This window comes from Erythrolamprus reginae, chromosome 12, assembly GCF_031021105.1.
Source record: "Erythrolamprus reginae isolate rEryReg1 chromosome 12, rEryReg1.hap1, whole genome shotgun sequence".
In the NCBI taxonomy this organism is placed as follows: Eukaryota; Metazoa; Chordata; class Lepidosauria; order Squamata; family Dipsadidae; genus Erythrolamprus; species Erythrolamprus reginae.
Window position 1 is genome coordinate 20,671,919 of NC_091961.1, and position 24,295 is coordinate 20,696,213.

Genomic DNA, 24,295 nt, shown 5'->3' on the forward strand with positions numbered 1-24,295 from the left:
CGAGCTTCTCATTAAACCAATGAGATCTCCAGTGGTCTGTTGCCACAGAGAGGTCACAAGGGCGCAATTCGGTTTAGAGCCTCCGTCACAGGCGTATTACAGGCTGCAGCACGAGATACTGCTGAACTGTACAAGCGAATCTGGCAAAACCCCAAGCATGATTTTGCTTCCTGGGCATGTGCAGAAGGAAAAACATGCTGGAATGTGCATGCACCCCCAGGCAAAGCAAAGCACTGCGCAACACACTGGTAGCGGCAGAAATAGAAATCTGCCCCCGGTGAGAACCAATATAAGTGCAAAAACATTTCAGTTATATTTCACAAATAAAATAAAATAAAATTTATTACAAATAAAATGTAATACTTCCTGCATAATGTGCAAAACAATAATTAGTATTATGGCTGATGTTTGACAGCAAGCCTAAAAGTCAAAGATTACAAGAGTGTGTCTTTGTATGTATGAAAAACATCACATACCAGGAGTACCATATTAAAATGGACTAATATAACCTGATATACAAAATAAACACACACATATTTATGCTCTGGACTATAGACATTGAATGCATGTAAATCCCTACTAAATATGTGGTAGCCCTGGGCAAAAGGAAGACAGTAAAATCACTGTAGGTGTAGGGACAATGTAAAATATTAACACATGATAAATAATGAAACAATTAAAAAATAATAGTAGATAGCTTTCTCTCCCCCTCTCCCTTCCTTCCTTCCTCTTCCTTTCTTTCTTCCTTCCTTCCTTCCTTCCTTCCTTCCTTCCTTTCTTTCTATTTCTCTGTCTCTTTTACTTTTATTCTTTCATTCTAAATCATTCTAAGGTTTAGGATGAATTATATCTTTCTCCAAAACATAAAACAACAAAACCTCTAGGTCAGTATCAAACAAGGGATGGAAGGCAAGCCAGGCTAGGAGGTATCAGAAAGGAAGGCTAGGATGAGAGATGTCTATGGGGATTCACAGTCATCCAAGTTGCCCCAAAGATGCTTTTTTTTTTCAAGAGGCAGCTGGACTTTCTGCTTTTTCTTCTAAGACCTTTCACTTCACCTCCAAGAAGCTTCTTCGGTTCCTCCCAGAACAGGGGTCAGCAATCTTAAATACTCAAAGAGCCATTTGGACCCATTTTTCACAGAAAACCAAACACCAAGACCCACAAAACATAAGTGTTTGTGTCCAACTCCCATCCAGTCAAATTAGACCCCTTTTCCCATCCTTATTCCTTCCTTCTTTCCACCCTCCCTCCTCTGATTTTACCTTCCTTCCTTCCTTCCTTCCTTCCTTCCTTCCTTCCTTCCTTCCTTCCTTCCTTCCTTCCTTCCTTCCTTCCTTCCTTCCTTCCTGGAAAAAATGCCGTGTCTTCTATGATGAAGCCACTCCACCACAAAAACATACCCTTTCCCTATGTCTTTCCTTTCCTTTATTTCAACCCAAAGTGAGATATTTTTAAAAAAAGATTTGAGACTCTGAAAAGAAACCAAATGGGTCTTATCTACCTGAATCTCTAAGGCAGAAAATGAGCAGTCCAAAAAGTGAGGAGCATGTAGCTTGAACGCATCATAGTGGTGAAAATATCCGTTGCTGAGTTTTATAGATGGCTCAATAGGGAAGTAGCCCTGGGCATTCATGTAATGGGAACAAGGAGGTCATGCCCAGGAACCTTGAGTCTAAGTCCACCAGTCATCCATAAACAGTGCTATGTAGAGTGTAGCAAATGGGTAAGGAATTGTACCTGAATTAAATTGAAGGAATGAGGAAAGTGATAAAAAGGAAAGAGCTAGAATTGTTAAGTCCTCTGAGAAATGAGGCCTAACTGTCCCTCTGGACACAACACCCCTCTCCACCTGGTTAGTGCACACAAAGTCCTCTAAATATGAGGGACGCTTGTGTGGTCTTTAAGAACGGCGGTGTTGTATCCTGTAATGGCTACCTTGTATCTCTGTAAATAGTTTGTTCCTTGCTAAAGCGCTGTCTGAGCTGGAAATCAGGAAGTCGCTCCTGATTGGCTCAGACGCGCCCTGCTCTTGCTTTGGCGGGAACCGCAAATGTATAAAAGAAGCGGTTTCTCCCAAGCAGAGCAGACGGTACTCGCTGAAAGTCACTTACCTATGCTGAGCTGAATAAAAGTACCATTCTCAACCAACCCTGCCTCTGAGTTTACTTCACTGGCGACGACGGACGAAAGAAACTACGCGTGCAACATGAACAATCTCCAAATCGGCCGGGCTCCTGAGTTCTTCGACCCAGAAAAGACTTCCTGGGACGACTACCTAGCCAGCTTCGAGATCTTCCTCGAGGCAGCAGGAATACGGGACGCCGACGCCGATCGAAGACGGGCCATCTTCCTAAATTACTGCGGTCCAGAAATCCGCGCCCTCGCCCAGACTCTCACCGACCCGCTGCCGGCAAGATCCGTCGCATGGGACGTCCTACAAGACAAGCTCGCGAGCCATTTCAAGCCAACAAAACCAGCCATGGTTTTCCAGCACCAGTTTTCTAGAATGGCTCAGCGCGAAGCGGAATCAATCAACCAATTTGCAACGCGACTTCGAACGGTGCTTGCGAAATGCAAGTTTGACAACCCGGAAGCTCGCCTCACCGATGCCTTAGTCTTTGGCATGAGAAACGCCGCGGTCAGGAACAAACTCCTCACCGAAGACGAACCGACCCTACAAACAGTGATTAAGCTAGCACAAACTGCAGAGGTCGCCGACGCCGCTGCTAAAGAGCTGATAGATCACGAAAAGAAAGAAGTCATCGCCAAGATAGACTCCACGTTCTCCCGCGCCGAGGACCCAGATGACCGCAGCCCACCAGCTCGCAACGAGGACAGCTGTTTCCTGCTGCAAGACCAGCCGAGACAACACAGACTTCCTCACCCTGCCACCCCCTGCGCCAGCTGCCGAGGAAACCATCAGCGCCAACGTTGCCCCTTCCGGGACGCCATATGCCGCCGCTGCAACCGACGCGGCCACATCGCCGAAGCCTGCAGAGCATCAGCACCGGAGGAAACCTTCTCCACACCGCGCCACCAACGACCCCAGAATCAAACACCTCAACCGCGAGAAAACCGACCCTTCTGTTTTTCGAGCCGTAAGAACTACTCAGCCACTAACCGCGACTACTCAAGAGTTAACACTCAATTTTCCGTGAATACCACGGCAACAAAAAATGGGGGCAAGATTGTTATTTCTTTACTTTTAAATAACAAGCCATGTTCTATGGAGGTTGACACGGGGTCTAAATACACCATTATGCTGTGGGAAAAGCTTAAATTGTACATGCCTAGCCTGTCTAAATCTGAGCTATTGCAAACCTCGTTGGTAATTAGAGATTTTCAAGGGGGGATAATCTCTATTCTGGGCAAAGTGAATGTACCTATCGTATTTAAGAATGTTAAATGTACCCTACCCATGATTGTTGTTACAGGGGCTAAACACTCTCTCCTGGGGTTGGCTTGGATGGAACCTTTGGGAATTGAAATTTCTGGTATTTGTAATGTTAACTGTGATAGCATGCCTAACTTTTTACAAGAGTTCCCTGAAGTGTTTAGCCCCACCTTGGGGTCGTATAAAGGGCCCCCTATCTCGTTTTCCATCGATCCCAAGGTCCCACCTGTCCGGCTCAAACCTCGCAGGGTACCCCTTCCGCTACTCCCCAAACTTGACCTGCAGCTGGATAAGCTCATAAGCCAAGGCATTTTAGTTCCTGTGGAGCAGGGACCATGGGAAACACCCATAGTCACCCCTCTAAAACCGGATGGCTCCTTAAGAGTTTGCGCTGACTATAAATCTACGCTTAATAAGGCCCTCCAACACCACCCTTACCCCATTCCGGTGGTACAACAACTCCTGCACTCCCTGGGGGAAGGGAAAAGGTTTGCAAAGATCGACCTCGCCCAGGCTTATCAGCAGTTGCCGGTCGATGAAGCGACAGCAAACGCACAAACGATTGTGACCCACAGGGGTGCCTTTAAATGTACCAGATTACAGTTTGGAGTAAGCATAGCCCCAGGGATATTCCAAAGCATAATGGAAAGATTGTTATCAGGGATTAAAGGGGCTATTCCCTATTTTGATGACATCTTAATTGCAGGGGAAAACCAAGAACAGCTCAACAAAAGGATTAGGGAAGTACTCCAGAGACTTCAAGACAAAGGGTTGAGAATTAAGCCTGATAAATGCGTATGGGGAACCAACAGTGTAGAATTCCTAGGTTATAAAATCGACAAGGAAGGTATCCACCCCACCACTGAGAAACTGAGAGCTATTAGAGAAGCCCCAGAGCCACAAAATAAGACTGAATTGCAAGCCTTTTTAGGCCTTCTTAATTTTTACTCCGTTTTTTTAAAACGGAAGGCAACAGCAGCAGAGCCTCTACACCGTTTGCTACAGAAAGAAACCCCTTGGACATGGGGGAGAACTGAACACAAAGCCTTTGTACAAATAAAACAATTATTGACTTCTAAAAGTGTGGTAGTCCAGTATAGTACTTCGCTACCTATCAGGCTTACGTGCGACGCTTCCCCGTACAGCGTGGGAGGAGTCTTGGCTCACGTTTTGCCTAACAAAACAGAGGCCCCAATTGCTTTCTTTTCCAGAACGATGACCAATACTGAAAGGAACTATAGCCAGCTAGATAAGGAGGCTCTAGCTCTAGTGGCAGGAGTAAAAAAGTTTCATAATTACCTTTTTGGGAGGAGTTTCGAATTGGTTACCGACCACAAGCCCTTATTAGGCCTTTTAGCCCCCAACAAGCCTACTCCTCCATTTATGTCCCCAAGATTAATCAGATGGGCCCTTTTCCTCTCATGATACCAGTACGAGCTCATCCATAAAGGGGGTAAAACCATCAACCACGCAGATGGCCTCAGTAGGTGCCCCATGGCTGAGTTAGTGGAGGACCCTGCTCCTTCTGCTGATGTCTTAATGATAGAGCTCGAAAACAACCCACTAACTACTGCAAGGGAGGTGGCTGCACATACGCAGCAAGATCCAATCCTAAAACAGGTGGTTAACTGTGTACTAAAAGGATGGCAAAATGACTCTGTGAAACCTGAATTGTGTGACTTCAAAACCAAAAGACTTGAATTGTCATATGTAAAAGGTTGTCTATTGTGGGGGGATAGAGTGATCGTTCCTAAAAGCCTAAGGGAAAAGGTACTTGAAATGTTACATGTGGGCCATCCTGGGATTGTCAGGATGAAAGGCCTAGCTAGAGGGCATTTATGGTGGCCAGGTTTGGATGCTGATATTGAAAATTGGGTAGCCAAATGTGACCCATGCCAAGAATCACGGCCTAACCCCCCCAAAACAACTCCAGCAGAGTGGGAGCAACCTGCAGGGCCTTGGTCCCGGGTCCATATTGATTTTGCAGGGCCAGTGGGGTCACAATACTTCCTAATAGTGGTTGATGCATTTTCCAAATGGGTGGAAATCATAGCAATGAACAACATAACCACAAGTGCCACCTTCAAGGTTTTGCGCAGACTGTTCGCTACCCATGGTTGCCCCGATATCCTAGTGTCTGACAATGGGCCTCAATTAACGGCCAGGCAGTTTGAATTATTTTTAGATAACCTAGGGGTCAGACATGCACTCATCTCATCTTACTCGCCCTGGGCTAATGGGTTGGCGGAACGTTATGTTCGCGTGGCTAAGGAAGCATTACGCAGGTCAGGCCCAGGAGATGTACAACAGAATTTGGACCAGTTCTTGTTAACCCAGCACATTACCCCAAACTCTCACACGCACGTGAGTCCTACTGAATTACTAATGGGAAGGAAATTAAGGTCCCCACTGGATAGGTTACACCCAAGGTTTTGTACTAATGACCCAATATATGTAAACCCGGAAAGACAAATGTATTTGGGACAAAATGTATTTGTAAAAATTTTTGATGGAGGTGTAAACTGGATGAAAGGAATTGTTGTTAAACAGACTGCTCCAAAAACATATATGGTGAAACTGGAGGATGGTCGAATGTGGAAACGGCACATTGACCACATTCGGAAACGCATGGGAAACCCCCTGGAGCAAACCGCTGACAAAGACTCTCCCATTCCAACAGACTATAACTCGCAACCCGATTTACTAGACATTCAAATGGACTTATCGGGTCAGGGAGAATCCTCCAGCGACGCCGAACCATCGTCCTCCTCCGAAGCCATCGTCGTGCCTGCCAGGCCGAATCAACAGGCCGGAGCCCCAACCAGGCCCCAGCCGCGCCGGGGGAGCAACAGCGAGCCAACCTCCACCGCCGATAGCGAGGACGCAACTGAACTGCGCAGGTCGGAGCGAGCCTCGCAGCGACCCAACAGATTGGACGACTTCGTCACATGACTTTCGTGATGGATGCATCCAACTAAGGAGGGAGGGGTGTTGTATCCTGTAATGGCTACCTTGTATCTCTGTAAATAGTTTGTTCCTTGCTAAAGCGCTGTCTGAGCTGGAAATCAGGAAGTCGCTCCTGATTGGCTCAGACGCGCCCTGCTCTTGCTTTGGCGGGAACCGCAAATGTATAAAAGAAGCGGTTTCTCCCAAGCAGAGCAGACGGTACTCACTGAAAGTCACTTACCTATGCTGAGCTGAATAAAAGTACCGTTCTCAACCAACCCTGCCTCTGGGTTTACTTCAGGCGGGGTTCGGCCCCTGGTAGGGGCAATGATGTCACTGATTCCCTAGGCAATGGGAACGTTCCAGATTTTCAAAATCACAGTCCCTCACAGCATCCCGAAGGGCAGCCACGTGAGTGATTGACTCCTCCTCTACCTGGATACGACGCCTGAAGTGGAAACGGCATGAAATGAAGAATGGAGCGGGAGCATAATGTTTTTTAAGCTTGTCCATCAACTCTTCCCATGGTACCTCGTAAACCACTTGGGGTGCCAAGAGGGCGCATGCCATGTGGAACATGGGTTAGCCACACGCATTGAGGAAACATGCAGTAAAGCGAGCTTCTGATAGTTCAGTAACATCGTGCACTTTTAGGTAGCGTTCAAAACGGTTGAGGAAACTTTCCCAGGTGTCATTACTGGGGTCAAATGGATCAAAAGAAGCAGGAAACAAACTGTGGCTCACCATGTTTCTTTCTTTATTTATTCTTTTATTGTTATTATTTTCTTCTTTAAAAAAAAAAATTCGTTGGTGATCAGTGGCAAAGAGTTACGGCCCCGGCAGATTGCTGGATATCTGGGTGCTCGGCGGCGATCGGTGGTGGCTTCTGAGGTCACGTGGCTGCCGAGCCACTGGGAGAACTCAGCAGGGCAGCGGCCGGGTTTCCCATTGGCCGCCGAGCGGCTAGGACTCTGCAGCAGCGCCGGTGGCTGGGCGAATCCCGTTGGCCACCGAGCACCTGAGATTCGGTGGCAGCGGTGGCGGAAGCTGGGGGAATCCCGTTGGCCGCTGAGCAGCTGAGAGAGGCGGCAGTGGTGGAGGGTTTCCTGTTGGCTGCTCAGCGGCCAGGACTCAGCGGCAGCGGCCGCTGAGGGAAATCCCTTTGGCCACCGAGCAGCTGAGAGGCCCGGCGGCGGCGGCAGAGGGGTCTCCCATTGGCCACTGAGCAGCTGAGACTCCGTGGTGGTGGCGGCGGAAGCTGGGGGAATCCCATTGGCCGCTGAGCAGCTGAGAGGCCTGGCGGCAGTGGTGGAGGGTTTCCTGTTAGCCACCCAGCGGCTAGGATTGGCGGCGGCCGCTGAGGGAAATCCCATTCGCCACCGAGCAGCTGAGAGGCCCAGCGGCAGCAGCAGAGGGGTCTCCCATAAGTGTATGTGTCCAACTCCCATCCAGTCAAATTACCCTCTTTTTCACATCCTTATTCCTTCCTTCTTTCCATCTTCCCTCCTCTGATTTTACCTTCCTTCCTTCCTTCCTTCCTTCCTTCCTTCAAAACAATATCCTGTCTTCTATGATGAAGCCACTCCACCACAAAAACATACCCTCTCCCTATGTCTTTCCTTTCCTTTATTTCAACCCAAAGTAAGATTTTTTTAAAAAAAAGATTGGAGACTCTGAAAAGAAACCAAATGGGCCTTATCTACCTGTATCTGGAAGGAAGAAAATAAGTAGTCCAAAAACTGAGGAGCATGTAGCTTGAACGCATCATAGTGGTGAAAATATCTATTGCTGAGTTTTATAGATGGTTCAATAGGGAAGTAGCCCTGGGCATTCATGTAATTGGAACAAGGAGGTCATGCCTAGGAATCTTGAGTCCAAGTCCACCTGTCATCCATAAACAGTGCTATGTAGAGTGTAGCAAATGAGTAAGGAATTGTACCTGAATTAAATTGAAGGAATGAGGAAAGTGATAAAAAGGAAGGAGCTAGAATGATTTTGCACCACCTTACTCTCTTTCTCTTTGTCTCCTTATAAACCACTTTTTGTTTTGACCACCACAATACTTGGCTGTTTATTTCCACATCTTGAAACCAGAAAATGAAGAAATCTGAATGACAATGTAATGAAATATTTGTTTGTTTGTTTGTTCGTTCGTTCGTTCGTTCATTCATTTTGTCGAACAAGTATAGAATTGTAGTTTGTATAAGCGTAACGTAAGTTGTAAATAACGATAAAAGAAGACAGTTATGCATGCCCATCTTAAAAAAGGGGAGAGGTGAACTGTAGATAATCTGAGGTTAAAGATTTTGGGGTTTGAGGAAGAAACCACAGAGTCCGGTGATGTGTTCCAGGCATTGATCACTCTATTGCTCAAGTTGTATTTTCTGCAATCTAGTTTGGAGTGGTGTACTTTAAGTTTGAATCTATTACATGCTAGTGTGTTGTTGCAGGTTAAGGTGAAGTACAGTGATCCCTCTATTTTCGCGGGGGTTACGTTCCAAGACCTCCCGCGAAAATCGATTTTCCGCGATGTAGCGGCGCGGAAGTAAAAACACCATTTTTAGCTATGGACAGCCAAAAACTACCCCCACGCACCCTTTTTCAAGGCAGCACAAGGAGCCGGGCTTGAAATTAGGGCAGGGAGCAACGAAAGTGCGGAAGCCGACAAAGATTGCTTTGAATGTCAGCTGCCCCCACCCCCCCAGCGCCTCTGGCACCCTCGCTGCTACCGCCCGCCCGCCCGATCCACCCCTCTCACTGGCTTTCTTCGGACACGGGTCCTCCTGCAGCAGCGCTGGCGGCCACCATTCCCCGTAGGCACCCGCCGTTCACCCACCCGCCATTCGCCGCTCTCCCGCCGTTCGCCATTCGCCTGCCCGCCATTCACCCGCCGTTCACCCGGCCACCTGCCGTTCGCCCGGCCGCTCGCTCGCCACTTGCCCGTTCGCCTGCCATTCGCCTGGCCGCTCGCTTGCCGCTCGCCCGTCCGCTCGCCCGCCGTTCGCCTGCCGTTCGCCCGCCGTTCGCCCGGCCACCTGCCGTTCGCCCGGCCGCTCGCTCGCCGCTCGAGACCAAGGGGGGGAGAGATAGAGAAAGAGAGAGAAGGAAAGAAAGAGATGAGAGAGGGAGGAAGAGAGTGTGAGAGAGGAAGAAGCAAGATAGAGAAAGAGAGAGAGAAAGAAAGATGAGAAAGGAAGGAAGAGTGAGAGAGAGGAAGAAAGAGAGAGAGAGAAGAGTGGAAGGAAGAGAGAGAGAAATGATAGAAAAAAGGGGAGAAAAAAAGAGAAATGAGAAAATGATTGAAGCAGAGAATGACAGGAAAGAAAGAGAAAGAGACAAAGAAGTGACTCTTGGTGATGACGTATGACGTCATCGGGTTGGAAAAACCGTGGTATAGCAAAAAAACCGTGGAGTATTTTTTAATTAATATTTTTTGAAAAACCGTGGTATAGCGTTTCGTGAAGTTTGAAGCCGCGAAAATCAAGGGATCACTGTTTTCACTAAGAGGAAAACATTTTGGTATATGATTTTATGATTTTATGAACTACTGTTAGATCAGATCGGAGGCGACGCAGTATTTACATTCTGATCGACTAAGGTGTTTTGTTGTGAGAGGAGGAGTGAAGGACTCTTCTTGTGAAATATATCTGGACTATTTTGATCGTATTTGTTGTGTATACTCCCGTTCAGCCTGAGGATTATTCAGATTTCGAAGTGGAGAGTGATTTTAAATTGGCAGATGGGCCTGATTTACAGATAGAAAGGAATGTTAGTGAAGAGGAGGATGGGAAGGCAATTGACATAGAGATGCATTCAAGATCGAATGAGGAGAACTGGAATTCCTATATTTTTCTTTTTTATTTATAAACAAAGAGGAACTTCACTGTAGACCACGTTGAAAAAGCAGTCCGTTACCTCAAACCTTCCCTATCAGTCGGACCAGACGGTCTTTGTGCATACTTCCTAAAAAAGCTTTCTTCTGCTATAGCTGAACCTCTAAGCATTATATTCCAAAAATCCTTCAGGACCAGCACACTCCCCAAGCTATGGTCAAAAGCAATAGTCATCCCCATCTTCAAAAAAGGAGACCCTTCTCTCGTTTGACAACTACAGACCAATATCACTATCCTGCGTCTCATGTAAAATCATGGAATCAATTATAAATCAATCAATCACCCTTTACTTAGAATCTAATAACCTACTCTCTAACAAACAATTTTGATTCAGAAAGAAATTATCCTGCAACCTACAACTACTTCACTGCAAAAACATTTGGACTACCCACCTAGATCAAGGAAAATCCATTGATGCAATTTATATTGACTTTTGCAAAGCCTTCGACTCAGTGGTCCACGACAAACTACTCCTAAAACTCAAATCCTATGGCATCTCAGGATTTCTTCACAGCTGGATTACTGCATTCCTGTCAAACAGGCAACAAGTTGTCAAAATTGGAAACGCCATTTCCACCCCGTCCCTGTCAAAAGTGGTGTTCCCCAAGGCAGTGTACTAGGTCCTACTCTTCATTCTCTACATCAATGACCTCTGCGATCATATCGCAAGCAACTGTGTTCTTTTTGCCGACGATGTAAAACTTTTCAACACCACTGACAACACATTTACTCTCCAAAAAGACGTGGACTTTGTCTCAGATTGGTCTAACACCTCACAACTTCAAATATCAACCAACAAATGCTCTACCCTCCACATCGGCAATAAGAATCCACACCTCATATATAAACGGAATAAACAAATTCTCACAGCCAACCCACACTCAGTAAAAGACCTTGGAATACTAATATCAAATGACCTAAGTGCTAAAGCCCATTGCCAAAAAGACTTCTAGAGTTGTTAACCTGATCCTACGTAGCTTCTGCTCCGGCAATCTCACACTACTCACAAGAGCCTACAAAACTTTTGCCAGACCCATCCTTGAATACAGCTCATCTGTCTGGAACCCATACCACATCTCGGACATCAACACCCTTGAAAACGTCCAAAGATATTTCACCAGAAGAGCCCTTCACTCCTCCACTCGAAACAGAATACCCTACGAAAATAGACTAACAATCCTGGGTCTAGAAAGCTTAGAACTACGGCGCCTAAAACACGATTTAAGTATTGCCCACAAGATCATATGCTGCAACGTCCTACCGGTCAATGACTACTTCAGCTTCAACTGCAACAACACAAGAGCACGCAACAGATTCAAACTTAATATTAACCACTACAAACTTGACTGTAAAAAATATGACTTTAACAATCGAGTTGTCGAAGCGTGGCACTTATTACCGGACTCAATAGTGTCAACCCCCAACCCCCAACATTTCTGCCTTAGACTATCCATGATTGACCTCTCCAGGTTTCTAAGAGGTCAGTAAGGGGCGTACATAAGTGCACTAGTGTGCCTTTCGTCCCCTGTCCTTTCCTTTATCTCATATATCATATATATTTTCTTCCTTTCATATATCTTCTCTATTTTTACATATTATCTTTATATATATATTACTTCATGTCTATTCTCTTCCATATGTATTGTGTATTGGACAAATGAATAAATAATAAATAAATAAAATTACCGGAAGAGAATATAAAAAAAGAGTTGGAAAATATGTCATCTATCGCCATCGTGTGGCCAGACGAAATATAGCATCTGGCTATTTGTTTAAAGACTTTGACATCGCAGTTTAAAAATATACTTTATCTGTTTGATTTTTACACATCTGTTTGGCTTTCACACTGACTGGCTATGAGAAGGAGGATCAGCTATGACATAGAAGGAAGAAAATATTTAAGATGAAATTGACTGAACTGATTTGAAATGATTGGCCTGTTTGATTTGACTGAAAAGACATTGGACAATATAATTTGAAATTAAACACTTTTAAGAGAACCCAGAAGATACTAAAGTTTACAGCACCATAAAGAAGAAGAAGAGGATTGGTCTTTTCTCACAAAGTTATATGTTATAAAAGGAAATGAGTATGCATAAAGAATTAGAATTATTAATATTTTAATTTTACTGGAGTTTATTATTGAAAAATATATACATCTTATACATATATATAAATATATAAGCAAGAGATATAAAATGTTAAAATGGAAGAACTGTACAAGGGGCAAAAATTTAAATGATTTATGAAATAAAATTGAAAACAGTTATGATTATTGTGATTAATATGGACGAGATAATTGAAAATAGTTATGATTATTTTTGTATGATTATTATTTTTGATATATTTTTTCCTTTTTTGATTGATTGAATTATAAACTGATTATCTGATTTATAGTGATAAATAAAATAGGAGGAGGGAGGAAAAGAAAAGGGAAGAGGGATATAATATTAGGAGGAGGACTAATATGAGATAATAATTAGTATTGATTATGTTAGTCATCATAGTGAAAGACAGATGAAGCAAGGAAAAGTTAAATTGAATAGATTAGGGAAGATTATCACACTGAGTTTGATAGTGGAATATATTTAGAATTAGGGAAAATATATAGATTATGTAAATATATTATACTACAATTATCAGTGAAAGTAATTAGAATAGGGAAGATTGTTGCACTTATATGACAGTGACACATATATTAGGGAAGATAATTATACTGGGATTGGCAGTGGATTTATATATTAGGAATATTGTCATGCTAAAAAAGGTAGTGGAAAACATGCAGATTAGGGAATAATATTACTACATTGGGTTTTCTAATGGAAGATACTTTTCACAAAAAATAATGGAACAATATGATTTAAATGATATATTGGTATAATAAAAGAAATGAAAGAAATAAAATGAATAGGAAATACATTTTAAATTTCTAACAACAACCCTTCCTCCTATGTATATTGACAATGTTATAATTAGATTTACTGTTGCTACACAACAGTAAAAAAAATGCTTACTGGGCCTTACCAAGAGCAGCTGTGGGCCACTCTAATCATTGCATGATTCATCTTGTACCTGCTTACAAACAAAGATTTAAAGCCACAAAACCAACAATTAAATCAGTGAGGACTTGGACTGACAAAGTAAAGTTAAAGCTACAGGCTTGCTTTGACTGCACAGACTGGAATATTTTTAAAGACACCTCTGCAGGATGAACTCACAGATACTGTAACAATCATATGTTAGCTTCTGTGAAGACCTATGTGTACCAACCAGGAACTTGCAAATATACAGTAACAATAAACCTTGGTTCACAGCCAAACTCAAGCAGTTACGTCATTCCAAAGAAGAAGCCTATAGAAAAGGTGATAGAATGCTGTACAATCAGGCCACAAGATATATTAACAAGAGAGATCAGAACAACCAAAAGGAACTAGTCTGAAAAGCTAAAGAATCAATTCTCAACAAATGAACCAGCAATCATGTGGAAAACTCTCAAAAACATCACCGGTTACAGCAAACCACTTTCCCAAGCTGAAGGAGATCAGCAATTGGCAGATGACCTGAATGTGTTCTACTGCAGGTTTGAAAAGAAACCACAGCCCAAGTAGAATATAATATCAAGAAAAAAGGGGAAAATAGTAGAAACAGAAAATTCAACAGGGTCAGATCAAATCAACATCTTACTTCTTAGTTCTTAATTCTTAGTTCTTATAAAATATTAAGCCTCCATTTTGGATATTTTTTACTGTATTCCAAGCTGCAAATATATCACACACAGTCCATTCCCAAAGCGAATTGAAGAAAAAAGGATACCAGAATATTTAAATTTAAAATTCAGTTTAAGTAGTTCTTATCCCCTTGGTTTCAATATGATAGATAACCTTCCAGGAATAAGTTTAAATAAATTTAAGAGGATTTGGGCTAGTATTCCGTTTGCTGTCTCTGTAATTACGTGAGCTGAGGCCGCTTTCGCTTGTTAAAGTCCACTCAGCTGGCAGGAGTTCTTTTTTTTTAAAAAAAAATCTTCTTCAAGACTTCTCCAGTTTTTCTTTGTTCTTCCTCTTTGTGGAGAAGCCACTATTGCCAAGGGCCGGTGGAATCCGGCCCCCGGATCTTTGCGCCTGACGCTGCGGGTGAATCCTGCACCTGGGGTCAGCGGCGAATACCCCCTCTGATGCATGGAGCCCCCTGTTCTTGATCAGGCTCTCTGGGTCCGTACTGCAAATTTGCGACCACCAGGGCAAAAACGGAGGTCTGGGGACGGAGCTCCGTCTCCAGCCTCCTGACATTTTCTTTTGGGAAAAACCTTGTCAATTAAGATATACAGTGGTACCTCATGATACGAACTTAATTGGTTCCAGGAGGAGGTTCGTAAGGTGAAAAGTTCGTAAGATGAAACAATGATTCCCATAGGAATCAATTTAAAAGCCAATAATGCATGCAAACCCTTCAGGAAAATCCCAAACTTTAGAAGGGAGGCGAACAGATGGCAGGGAGGAGCAGCTAAAGGGGGCAGGTGGAAGAAGCAAGGCTAGGCTAAAGGGTGAGTGGGAAGGAAGAAAGGCAAGGGGGGCACCCCTCCCTTTTCTTTCTTAAAAAGACACTCCCCTCAGTGCTTGCAAACACGGCCTTCTCCTAGTTAATTAAATGGAGTCTTTTCCGCACTCCAAGCCACCCCTCCCTTTTCTTTCTTAAAAAGACACTCCCCTCAGTGCTTGCAAACAGCCGTTCTCCTAGTTAATTAAATGGAGTCTTTTCCCCACGCCAAGCCACCCCTCCCTTTTCTTTCTTAAAAAGACACTCCCCTCAGTGCTTGCAAACAGCCATTCTCCTAGTTAATTAAATGGAGTCTTTTCCCCACTCCAAGCCACCCCTCCCTTTTCTTTCTTAAAAAGACACTCCCCTCAGTGCTTGCAAACAACCATTCTCCTAGTTAATTAAATGGAGTCTTTTCCCCACTCCAAGCCACCCCTCCCTTTTCTTTCTTAAAAAAAAGGGGGGGGAAAGAAACCCCTTCATCTTAGCAGCAGTGGCTTGGGTTTGTAAGATGAAAATAGTTCGGAAGAAGAGGCAAAAAAATCTTACACACTGGGTTCGTATCTTGAAAAGTTCGTTAGAAGAGGTGTTCGTAAGATGAGGTACCACTGTAGCTATTTTTTTAAAATTCAGAATACTATTTGAACTATCTGGATTTTACAATGGAGTTATTGGATTAAAACCTGTTCTTTCCTTCTTCTTTGGGAAATAAATAAGGACATGTTAGTGACTTAAAATTGGCCTTATATTATTAAATGAAATTAGAACATTGAAAATTGATTTATTTTCAACTTATTTTTAACTTGGATTTGGATTCAATCAAGGAAAAAAAAAGAACATAAGAGTGAACTGTTTCATTTCAACCGCAAGAAGAATAACTTTTAATTTTATTCCTTAAATTCTATTTACTATTAATGAATTGCTATTTTTTTCTTCTTCCTCCCCTTTGTCTGGTGGCCCCTTGCACTTCTGTATCCCCTTTTTATATACTTTGATATTAAGTATTTTTTAATGCTTCTGGATTGTTTAAGACTTGTTTAAAGATATATAGAAATTGCTTTAAATATATTTTTAGCTTGTCTTTTCATAGCTGCATATCCTTTCTTCTTTTTTAGGTTATTTTTTAAGCTTTAGAATATAAATAGACTTGATATCAAAGCAGATTTATAAATAATTGTATTTTTCTTTTGATTTTCTTTCTTACCTACCTTTCCTATTTTAACGAAATTCAAATGAGTGTTTAAATACTGATCTTCTTTTTTATATTAATTGATATTTTTATACTCTTTAATTGATAATAATTAACACATTTGAATATTTTAATTATAATAATTACACTAATTGACTTAGTAATTTAGTGATTTGGTATTATATTTGATATTATATTTCTACATTTTTCAATTGAAAACCAAGTTTGCAGAGCATTGGAAGCATCCCCCTATATATATAAGTTACCCAAGTATTGCTGATATAATTTTTGCCTTTTCTTTTTTTTATCAATTATTGTCTGTATTCTTCTTTTTCTTTTAAAATTTCTTTTATTTTCCATTAATATCATTTTTACAATAACAATGAAATTGTAAGCTTATTAAATTGATGCCATTTTGGAAACAATTAAAATTTATAGGTTTTAAAAGATTTAGAAAAGCACCTAAGATGTCTACTACATCCACTATTATAAAAACTTCAAAAAAACCAAACTCCAACTCGAACTGCTACACCATAAAGCTCCCCCTCACCATCGCCATCTCCCTTATCACAAAGAACAATAACAAGTATGTTGAGCAAGGAGAAGGAGAAAGAAAAAGAAAAAAACCCAGCACAGCCAACTTTGCAGACTATTCAAGACACATTGGCCTTGCTCAAAATTTCTATGAATGCCAACAGAGATGATGCATGTGAAGAAGCTCAAAAACATTATGAAGGGATAAAAGCAGAAATGAGTGATCTAAAGGCTGAAATAGGGAACATGAAGGGAAGTGTACAAGCATTGGACGGGAAAATTGAAGTGATGCAGCAAACTCTAAAGGAAAAGGAACAATGACTGAAAAAGGTTGAAGATACAATGGAAAAGACCGAAAAGAGAATGGATGAATTTGAAGACCACAGTACTGTGGTAAATAGAGGATTTGACGAAGCTATCACTAACTTAGAACTACAACGAGCCTCACATGGGTTGAGGTTCCAAAGTGTGCATGAAGAAAAGGATGAAAACTTGGGATCGAAAATGGCAGAAATAGTAGGTGAGATTTTACAGATGGACCCACAGGAAGTAATTAAGGAGATTGATGAAATATACAGAGTCCAAACTAGCTATGCCAGAAAACATAACCTACCAAGAGAGGTGCACATTAAATTTATCAGAAAAACCATAAGTGACGACATCCTGAACTGGTCAAGAGATGAAAGTTTAAAGGACAAAGTCAAAGACGTAATAATATTAAAACAAATGCCAAGAAGAGTATGAGAAAGGAGGAGGGAATTCTACTTCTTAACAAGAATTTTAATCAAAGAAAAAATAATTTTCCAATGGCTGATTTCAGAAGGGGTATTTTTCTATTGGCAAAGATCCAGAATAAAACTAGTGACTGTTGATGAAGCAAAAAACATTTAGGAGCAATCTGGTCTATATAGACATGATGTATGATACAGAGAAATTGGAGTGGAAGGAGAGGAGTGGGGTGCGACCTCCAAGGGGAAGGAAGAAACTGAAGATTCTAAGAAAAAACAATCACAACCACAACAAGAATTGGTACTAAGCACTAGACTTTGAGAACCTAGAGAAACAAACAAATAATATAAATAGAAATGTACTCAGACGTTAAAAAAAATTCTGTAAATGGATTGAATCACCAAAGAAAAAGAAAACAGATATTTTCCAAACTTAAAAAATTAAGAGCGCAAATTATGATTTTACAAGAAGTCCATATCAAAAATGCAAACAGAGAGTTATTATGTAACCCTAAATTAGTAACCCTAAATTAGGTAATCTGTTTACCAGTGTAGCGGAGAAAAAAAGGAGAGGGATAGCTATTTATATTGATAAAATGATTGAGGTTAAACAACTTTTTAGCGACAATGAAGGCAGAATCTTAATCTTGCAAATAAATTTAGAAACGGGACCTCTCGTTATTATATCGATCTATGTTCCAAATGAAAATCAAAAAATATTTTATAAAGAATTGCTTGAGAAAATATTAGAGTTATCTATTGAAAACATGCTTATAATTGGAGATTTTAACGCGATAGCCAACAGCCAAATGGATTATTCAGGTAAAAAGAAAGATAAGAAAAAGAAAACAATCCTACCTACAACTTTTTGGAAAATGACTTCAGAATTAATCGTGCAAGACTTGTGGTGAAATCGCCACCCTACAGATAAACAATATACTTTTTATTCAAATCCACACAAAATTTGGACCAGAATAGATATGGCATGGATTTCAACTCAGATTTCCGAATATGTTTCAAATGTTGAAATTGAAACAAACAATTGGGCAGATCATAACCCATTGACAATTACTTGGAAGGGAAACCAAGATATTGGAGAATGAATGGAAACATTCTTCGAGACCCTCAATACAAAGATTGGATTGAAAAAGAATTAGATTTTTTAAAAAATTAAATAACAACATAGACACCTCACCACAAAACTTATGGGCTTGAGGGTCATGTGACTGGGTAGGAATGGCTTGCCAGCCATGTAACCAGGTGGGAGTGGCTTCAATGATCATCATCGTTCAAGGTTAAGTCCTCGACTTACAACCTCACCAGTGTCGCTCGTTGAGGTGACAATTTGCTTCGCGTTTCCCCTGCTCTCCTTCCTGCTTTGCCCCATGCCTCAAGCTGGGTAGCTAGGTGAATGGTTGCAGATCAGCTGTTGAGAAAAGAGGGGGGAGGAAAAGGGCCCCCTGCAACTCCTGCCGGTGCTGGTCTCCCTGGATGGGGGGGGGGGGAGGGAATTTAAAAATATCAGAATGTCAAGGAAGAGTCACAAGGTTATTATTGCCACATGATGCCTTTTTATCCCAGCTGCAGGCAGAGTGAGGACTTTTCAATGGGGAAAAGATTGCAGCCAAGAATGCTTTCATGTAGCTCTGCTCTGCTGCTGCTGTGTGCTCCTCGCTTTTTTCCTCTTTCCTCCTTCCTGGCCTTGGGAGGTGGCCACGTGAGGCTGGAGGGGAGCCGGGCAGGAGAGAGGGAAGCTCATCCGAGGCTAGGAAGGAGGAAAGAGGAAAAAAGTGAGGAGTGCAGACGCAGCAGCAGCAGGGACAAAAATGAAAGCCCACCCGAGACTGGTAATCACAGAAGTGAGTGCTGCCAGTCAGGTGGAGCTGGGCATGCAGCTTCATTTCCGCTGGTGGAACTGTGTTCCACTCCATCCTACCTACTTTGGGAACCACTGCTGTACTACAATAAAACTTTGAATATTTCCTGAATCTGATATATTTTCTGAATACTCTGTATTGTATGTCTTATTTGCAATGTGGTAAAAAGTGTGATGGAATAAAAGGAGCTGTACAAATCAGAAACTGGATATTAGTGTGTCAAAGCATTCATATGTTTATTTAAGATTATGCTTAGAGTCAGATGTATGCAAGGTGTTTCAGTGGGAGACTATGTGGAATTTGGATTCCTTCTTTAGCTGTTGAATCCACTCCAACTGTCAAAGGATCCCATCAGTGAGATCAGGAAATAGAGTCCATGTTATCCTGGAAAGAGAGAGAATCAAAATCAAATTTTCAGCAGAAGAGGCAAATATGTAAATAGTTTGCGTTGGACGGGGAATGAACACTCAAACACAAGAGCTGGATGAAAAATGGGTCACTTTATTGAATTACAAAAGAGACCTGCAGAGGAAGCTAAATGGGGCGGAATACCTGAACACAACATACCTGGGCAACTAATGGGTATACCTCCTTGCTTGGTACGGGTGAAGCATGGCACACCTTCACCCAAATGTGAAAGCCACGCCCAATGTATGGGAGGGCTCACCCCCGTGACCTGGGAAATGATGTGGATGAGCCCAAGCATTCCTTCTTCCTACCACTCCGTCCTGTGAGGAAGCATGAACCCATCACCTTTCAAAAGATGCCAAGTTAGAACACACAGTTTCAACTGACACCCTTTCCGCCTCATTTCTGCTAAATAGTGACCAATAATTAAAAAAAATTCAAATCAACCTAATTACAAACGAATACACCCCTAATCCCTTAAACCTCACACATGACCAGGATGGAGAAGGCAAAATAAAACAATCTGACATAAATTTACTAGATTGCAAAAAATTCCTTCTCAGCCCCTACGGGCAACCTGTTGAAAGACATCCTGGATATAGCAGAGGGTGGGTGGGTAACAAGCCCACCTGAACCCCTAAGTCCAACTTCACAAGGAGGGACTCACAACCTACAATCTCAGGGGGAACGAGTGTACACAGGCGAAGGTTCTCCTTGGCTACAATAGCCACTCCTCCCCCCCTTCTCTGGGATTGAGGCTGATGCCATGCCTGAAACCCAGCTGGGCATATTTCTCAGAGAGGGACTCCTCCCTCTGGGCCCCGCCAGGGTTCAGTCACACATGCCAGATCGGCCTCCTCATCCAGGATCAAATCCCGGATGAGTAGAGCTTTGTTTACTACCGATCTGGCATTGAGTAGCAGCAGCTTGAGCCCAGGATTACACTCGTCACCAGTACCCCGGGTTGAGCTCACAGCACTGGAACAGGGGATCGCTTTTAAGCAGCAATCCCTTCTTCCTCCAGAATGGCTAGCCCCGTGACTCCCACCATATCTACCTCTCCCCAGCAAGACCGGGATATTCTGGCCCTCCATCACCCCAGAGATAGATGCCCCCTTCCCTCCTGCCTCTCCATCGCCAGGTAAGCTAAATTCAACATTCATACTATTCCCATTATTAATATACATATCATCCCATCCACCCCACTCATTAATTTCATAAAAATCAGCCCTCTCACCCTAATCTTCCAACCTTGGCCCTCCCCCCTCATTCAATTCATATATATCATTCCCACCATTCCACCCTTCCCATTCATCCATTCTTAAAAATCCCCACAATAATTTAATACTAAAAATTTAAAATATAAAACTAAGTACTATGCAACTATAAATATTAATTATTATAAATATAGGAAATAGTCAATAATTAATTAATCAACTCAGCAGCAAAAAAAAGTGCCAAGATTTAAGTCGGCTGAGTTCTAAAATTGTCCAATATGAATGTCCAAGTCTCTGGTCAAGCACTTTTGTGTTAACCGCTGCCACCGACCAGGGCGCCCAGTTCCTTTCCATACTCTCGCTAGTTACACTGGTCACCCTCCATTGACCACCATTCTCACCAGTTAACATTTCCAGTCCTCCGTGATCCCAGCGGTAACCAGAGCCTCCACGTAACCACAATATGGTCCGTTGGTGTTCATGATATTCTCCTCCTCGGCCTCCTCGCCTTCTCGCAGACCTCCTTCTCCTCCTTCTCCTCCTTGGCAGGCAGCTCAGCTTCTCCGTGCAGCCCCCCATCTGACTGGCCCTCCGACACCGAACACTCCCATCATTCAACGTTCTGGCATTCCTGGTCCGTCCAGTGGGTCTGGCTGCCTCAATTCAGCTGTCTCAATCGTTTTTATCAATCCAGTGCCCGTCTAACTCAATTCAGTTTCTCAGTGCCGTGGCTTAGCAGCAGAAGAAAAAAGAAACTGCAGGCGGCTCTATTTTAGCTGATGGCCGCCATTTTCCGAGCCCCAGCTGATTCCTCAACAGAATCTCCACTGTGAAGATAATCCAAAGCAAACGCCGAGGAGCAAGGGGCAACGGGATCTTCTCGGGGTTGGACACAAGGATATCTTCCTCTGGGACTCCAAACCCATTCTCTGTCCTCTCTGTCCTCTGTCTTCCCGAATGCAGGTAATACACAAGAGGAGGCAAGAGGCAGCATGCTGCGATGCCGCGAATGACAAGCGGCTCAGCTTTGTCCCTCGGTCGCCATTTTCTGAAGCCCAGCTGACCAAGCTACAGACTCTGTGGGCAGAAAGGGACATGGAGCACAGAGCAACAGAGAATGAGTGTCCTCCTGGGCAGCAAGTGCTCACCTTCTAAAAACTGTAAGTCCTAAATCGAATTAAGCTGCAATTTCCTTTTTTACGATGTTATCTGCCGTAGTCTGGTGGAGCAGCAACTCCACCCTCCTCCTTGCTCCCCTACTGGATATAATATTAAGCTTGAATCTGTTGTGTGCTCTTGTGTTGTTGTGGTTGAAGCTGAAGTAGTCTTTGACTTGCATGACATTGCAGCATATGAACTTGTGGGCAATACTTAGATCATTTTTAAGGCGTTGTAGTTCTAAGCTTTTAAGACCCAGGATTGTAAGTCTAGTTTCGTAGGGTATTCGGTTTCGAGTGGAGGAATGAAGGGCTCTTCTTGTGAAGTACCTTTGAACATTTTAAAGTTAGGAATTTGTTGTTATTCCCTTTACATCCACTGTAATTGAATTTCTCACAGTTCTTTGTTGCTGTAAAAGTGAATAAGCACAGCTTTTCGTGGTCCCACAACTTTGGGAAGTTGACATATCACTTGAGATACAGATGAAAGTAAAAAGAAAAAAAATAAAACGTTTCCATTTCCAAGGGAAAGTGTAAAAAGAGTAAGCTACTTTTAGGTCCTTCCTTAATGAAATTTCTTTTCGTGTTTTTAACATTTTAAATGTTTACTGATTGATCCCAATAATGAGCTCCTATTTCACCTCTTACTAGTACAGAACCTAGATTTCAATATTTCCTTACCTTTTCCTAAACATACGTTTTGGCATTCTTCAATGGAAAAGAAGCTGTTTTCATTCAATGCACATTCAGGATAAATATACCCCGTACATGTCCCAGTTGTCATGTTGAAATAATAGCGCTTCCTAGGAACAAGGCACCAGCTTATTCTTCGGGGAAGTGTACATTTCCTAGGAATTGGATCTGAAATTGAAGAGTTTTTGAATCAACAATTGGCTGACAACACAAAAATGGGCAGGTAGCAAAATTGCTCACTGACACACAGGTGCACCGATCACCTGGGGTGAGCACACGTCACCGTTCCACCTTAGCAGCCCACTTCTGCTTAGAACCCATTCTGCTTGGGTCCCCTTAACTTTTCAGTCCCAGAAATGGTGCTATGGCAGCTGCAAAAAGGCCTTTTTTCTCCTATTTACAGATAGTCAAATGCTTCTGTTTTTATTTGGGTTTCCCTCCCACCCTGAAAGCAAAAAGAAGCGAGGGGGGAGGGGGAGGAAGGATAGTTCGGAGCCTCAGGCTATGGTTTTTTTCTGCTCCTATATTCTGTTGCTTAGATTAAAAGTTTTACCTCGAGTGTGTGTGTGTGTGTGTGTGTGTGTGTGTGTGCGTGTGTGTGTGTGTGTGAATGTGGGGGAGGAGGAAGGAAGGGACTGGTGCAGACTCACTCTGTGAGATCTTTAGATGGGTAAAACCTGAACAAGGATCCTTATAATGGAAGCTACACTGCTTTTTTTAAAAAAAATTACATTCATTCAAATCCATGTAATAACCTAATGGGACAATTCTTAACTGCTGTATTGACAGGCAATCTAAATTAACTGAAGCAAGGAATCTTTCTATCTCCATTGTGCAACAGAAATAAGAAACCATCAATTACAGTTTGCTGCAAGTACATATGGCAAAGTCATTTAAAATATTAATGCTAAAAGGGAATAATATTTTTGGGCTCTGGTAGGAAATATTTAAATCCAAAATATGCCTACTAGAAATTGTCACACTGAATTTAAAAAAAACCCTGTATTTTCAATTTTTTAAAATTAAGGTTATAGACTACTAAATTAGTTTGTTTCATACATCCAATTGGTTTAAGTTATCCAGCATTACACAATGCCTTTAATATCTAGAAAACCATACATGATTGGTTTGATAAATTAAGGAGCAGAATCATTTAACTTTCCAAGTATGCAGTTTGCAATGGTGATTGGAAGCATGCTTATCGCAGGTTATTGTTCACTAAAGATAATTTAAAAGAGAAGACCAAGTGGGGCAGTGGCAGGGGAGGGCTGCTGCCTGGACAGGGGGGAACGCAGTGGGGTAGCGAAAATGGAGCTCCACTCCGCAGCACCCTATTTACACTGAAAGATGTTGAAAGAAAATGCATAAGCCATGCCCACATTGTGGTAGTACAAATTTTGGTAGCCCTTCATTGGTGGGAGAGAAGAAAAGTGTCAGTGGTACACTGATTGTTATAGGCTGACAGATTCAGGCTTCACATCAGCCTGTGGGACCCCTAAACTGATTGCAATTTAAAAGGGGGAACAGCAGCCTGGCTCAAGCCATTGCACCCCAACATGCAAATCTTTCGCTGCTTAACACTTTTAATCTGGATTTTGAGTTATCCCATTGTCACCCAAATAAATTGAATCATAAGATTCTCCAGAACAGGTAGTTATAGCCAAGTTTAACTCTTGTGAATACATTTATTGCATGAGATGGGATTCTCTGAACAGCATTT

General features: G+C 42.5%; 1 protein-coding gene across 1 annotated transcript in view; it reads right to left on the reverse strand.

Moving 5' to 3' along the window:
* LOC139174768 (thrombin inhibitor hemalin-like) overlaps nucleotides 1–14,169 on the reverse strand; it is a 36,242-nt gene extending 22,073 nt beyond the window's left edge. The window contains exon 1 of the mRNA XM_070765320.1: nucleotides 13,921–14,169. The gene's annotated coding sequence lies outside the window, so the exon portion shown is untranslated. The remainder of the gene's footprint in view (nucleotides 1–13,920) is intronic.
* Between the last annotated feature and the right edge of the window lie 10,126 nt (nucleotides 14,170–24,295).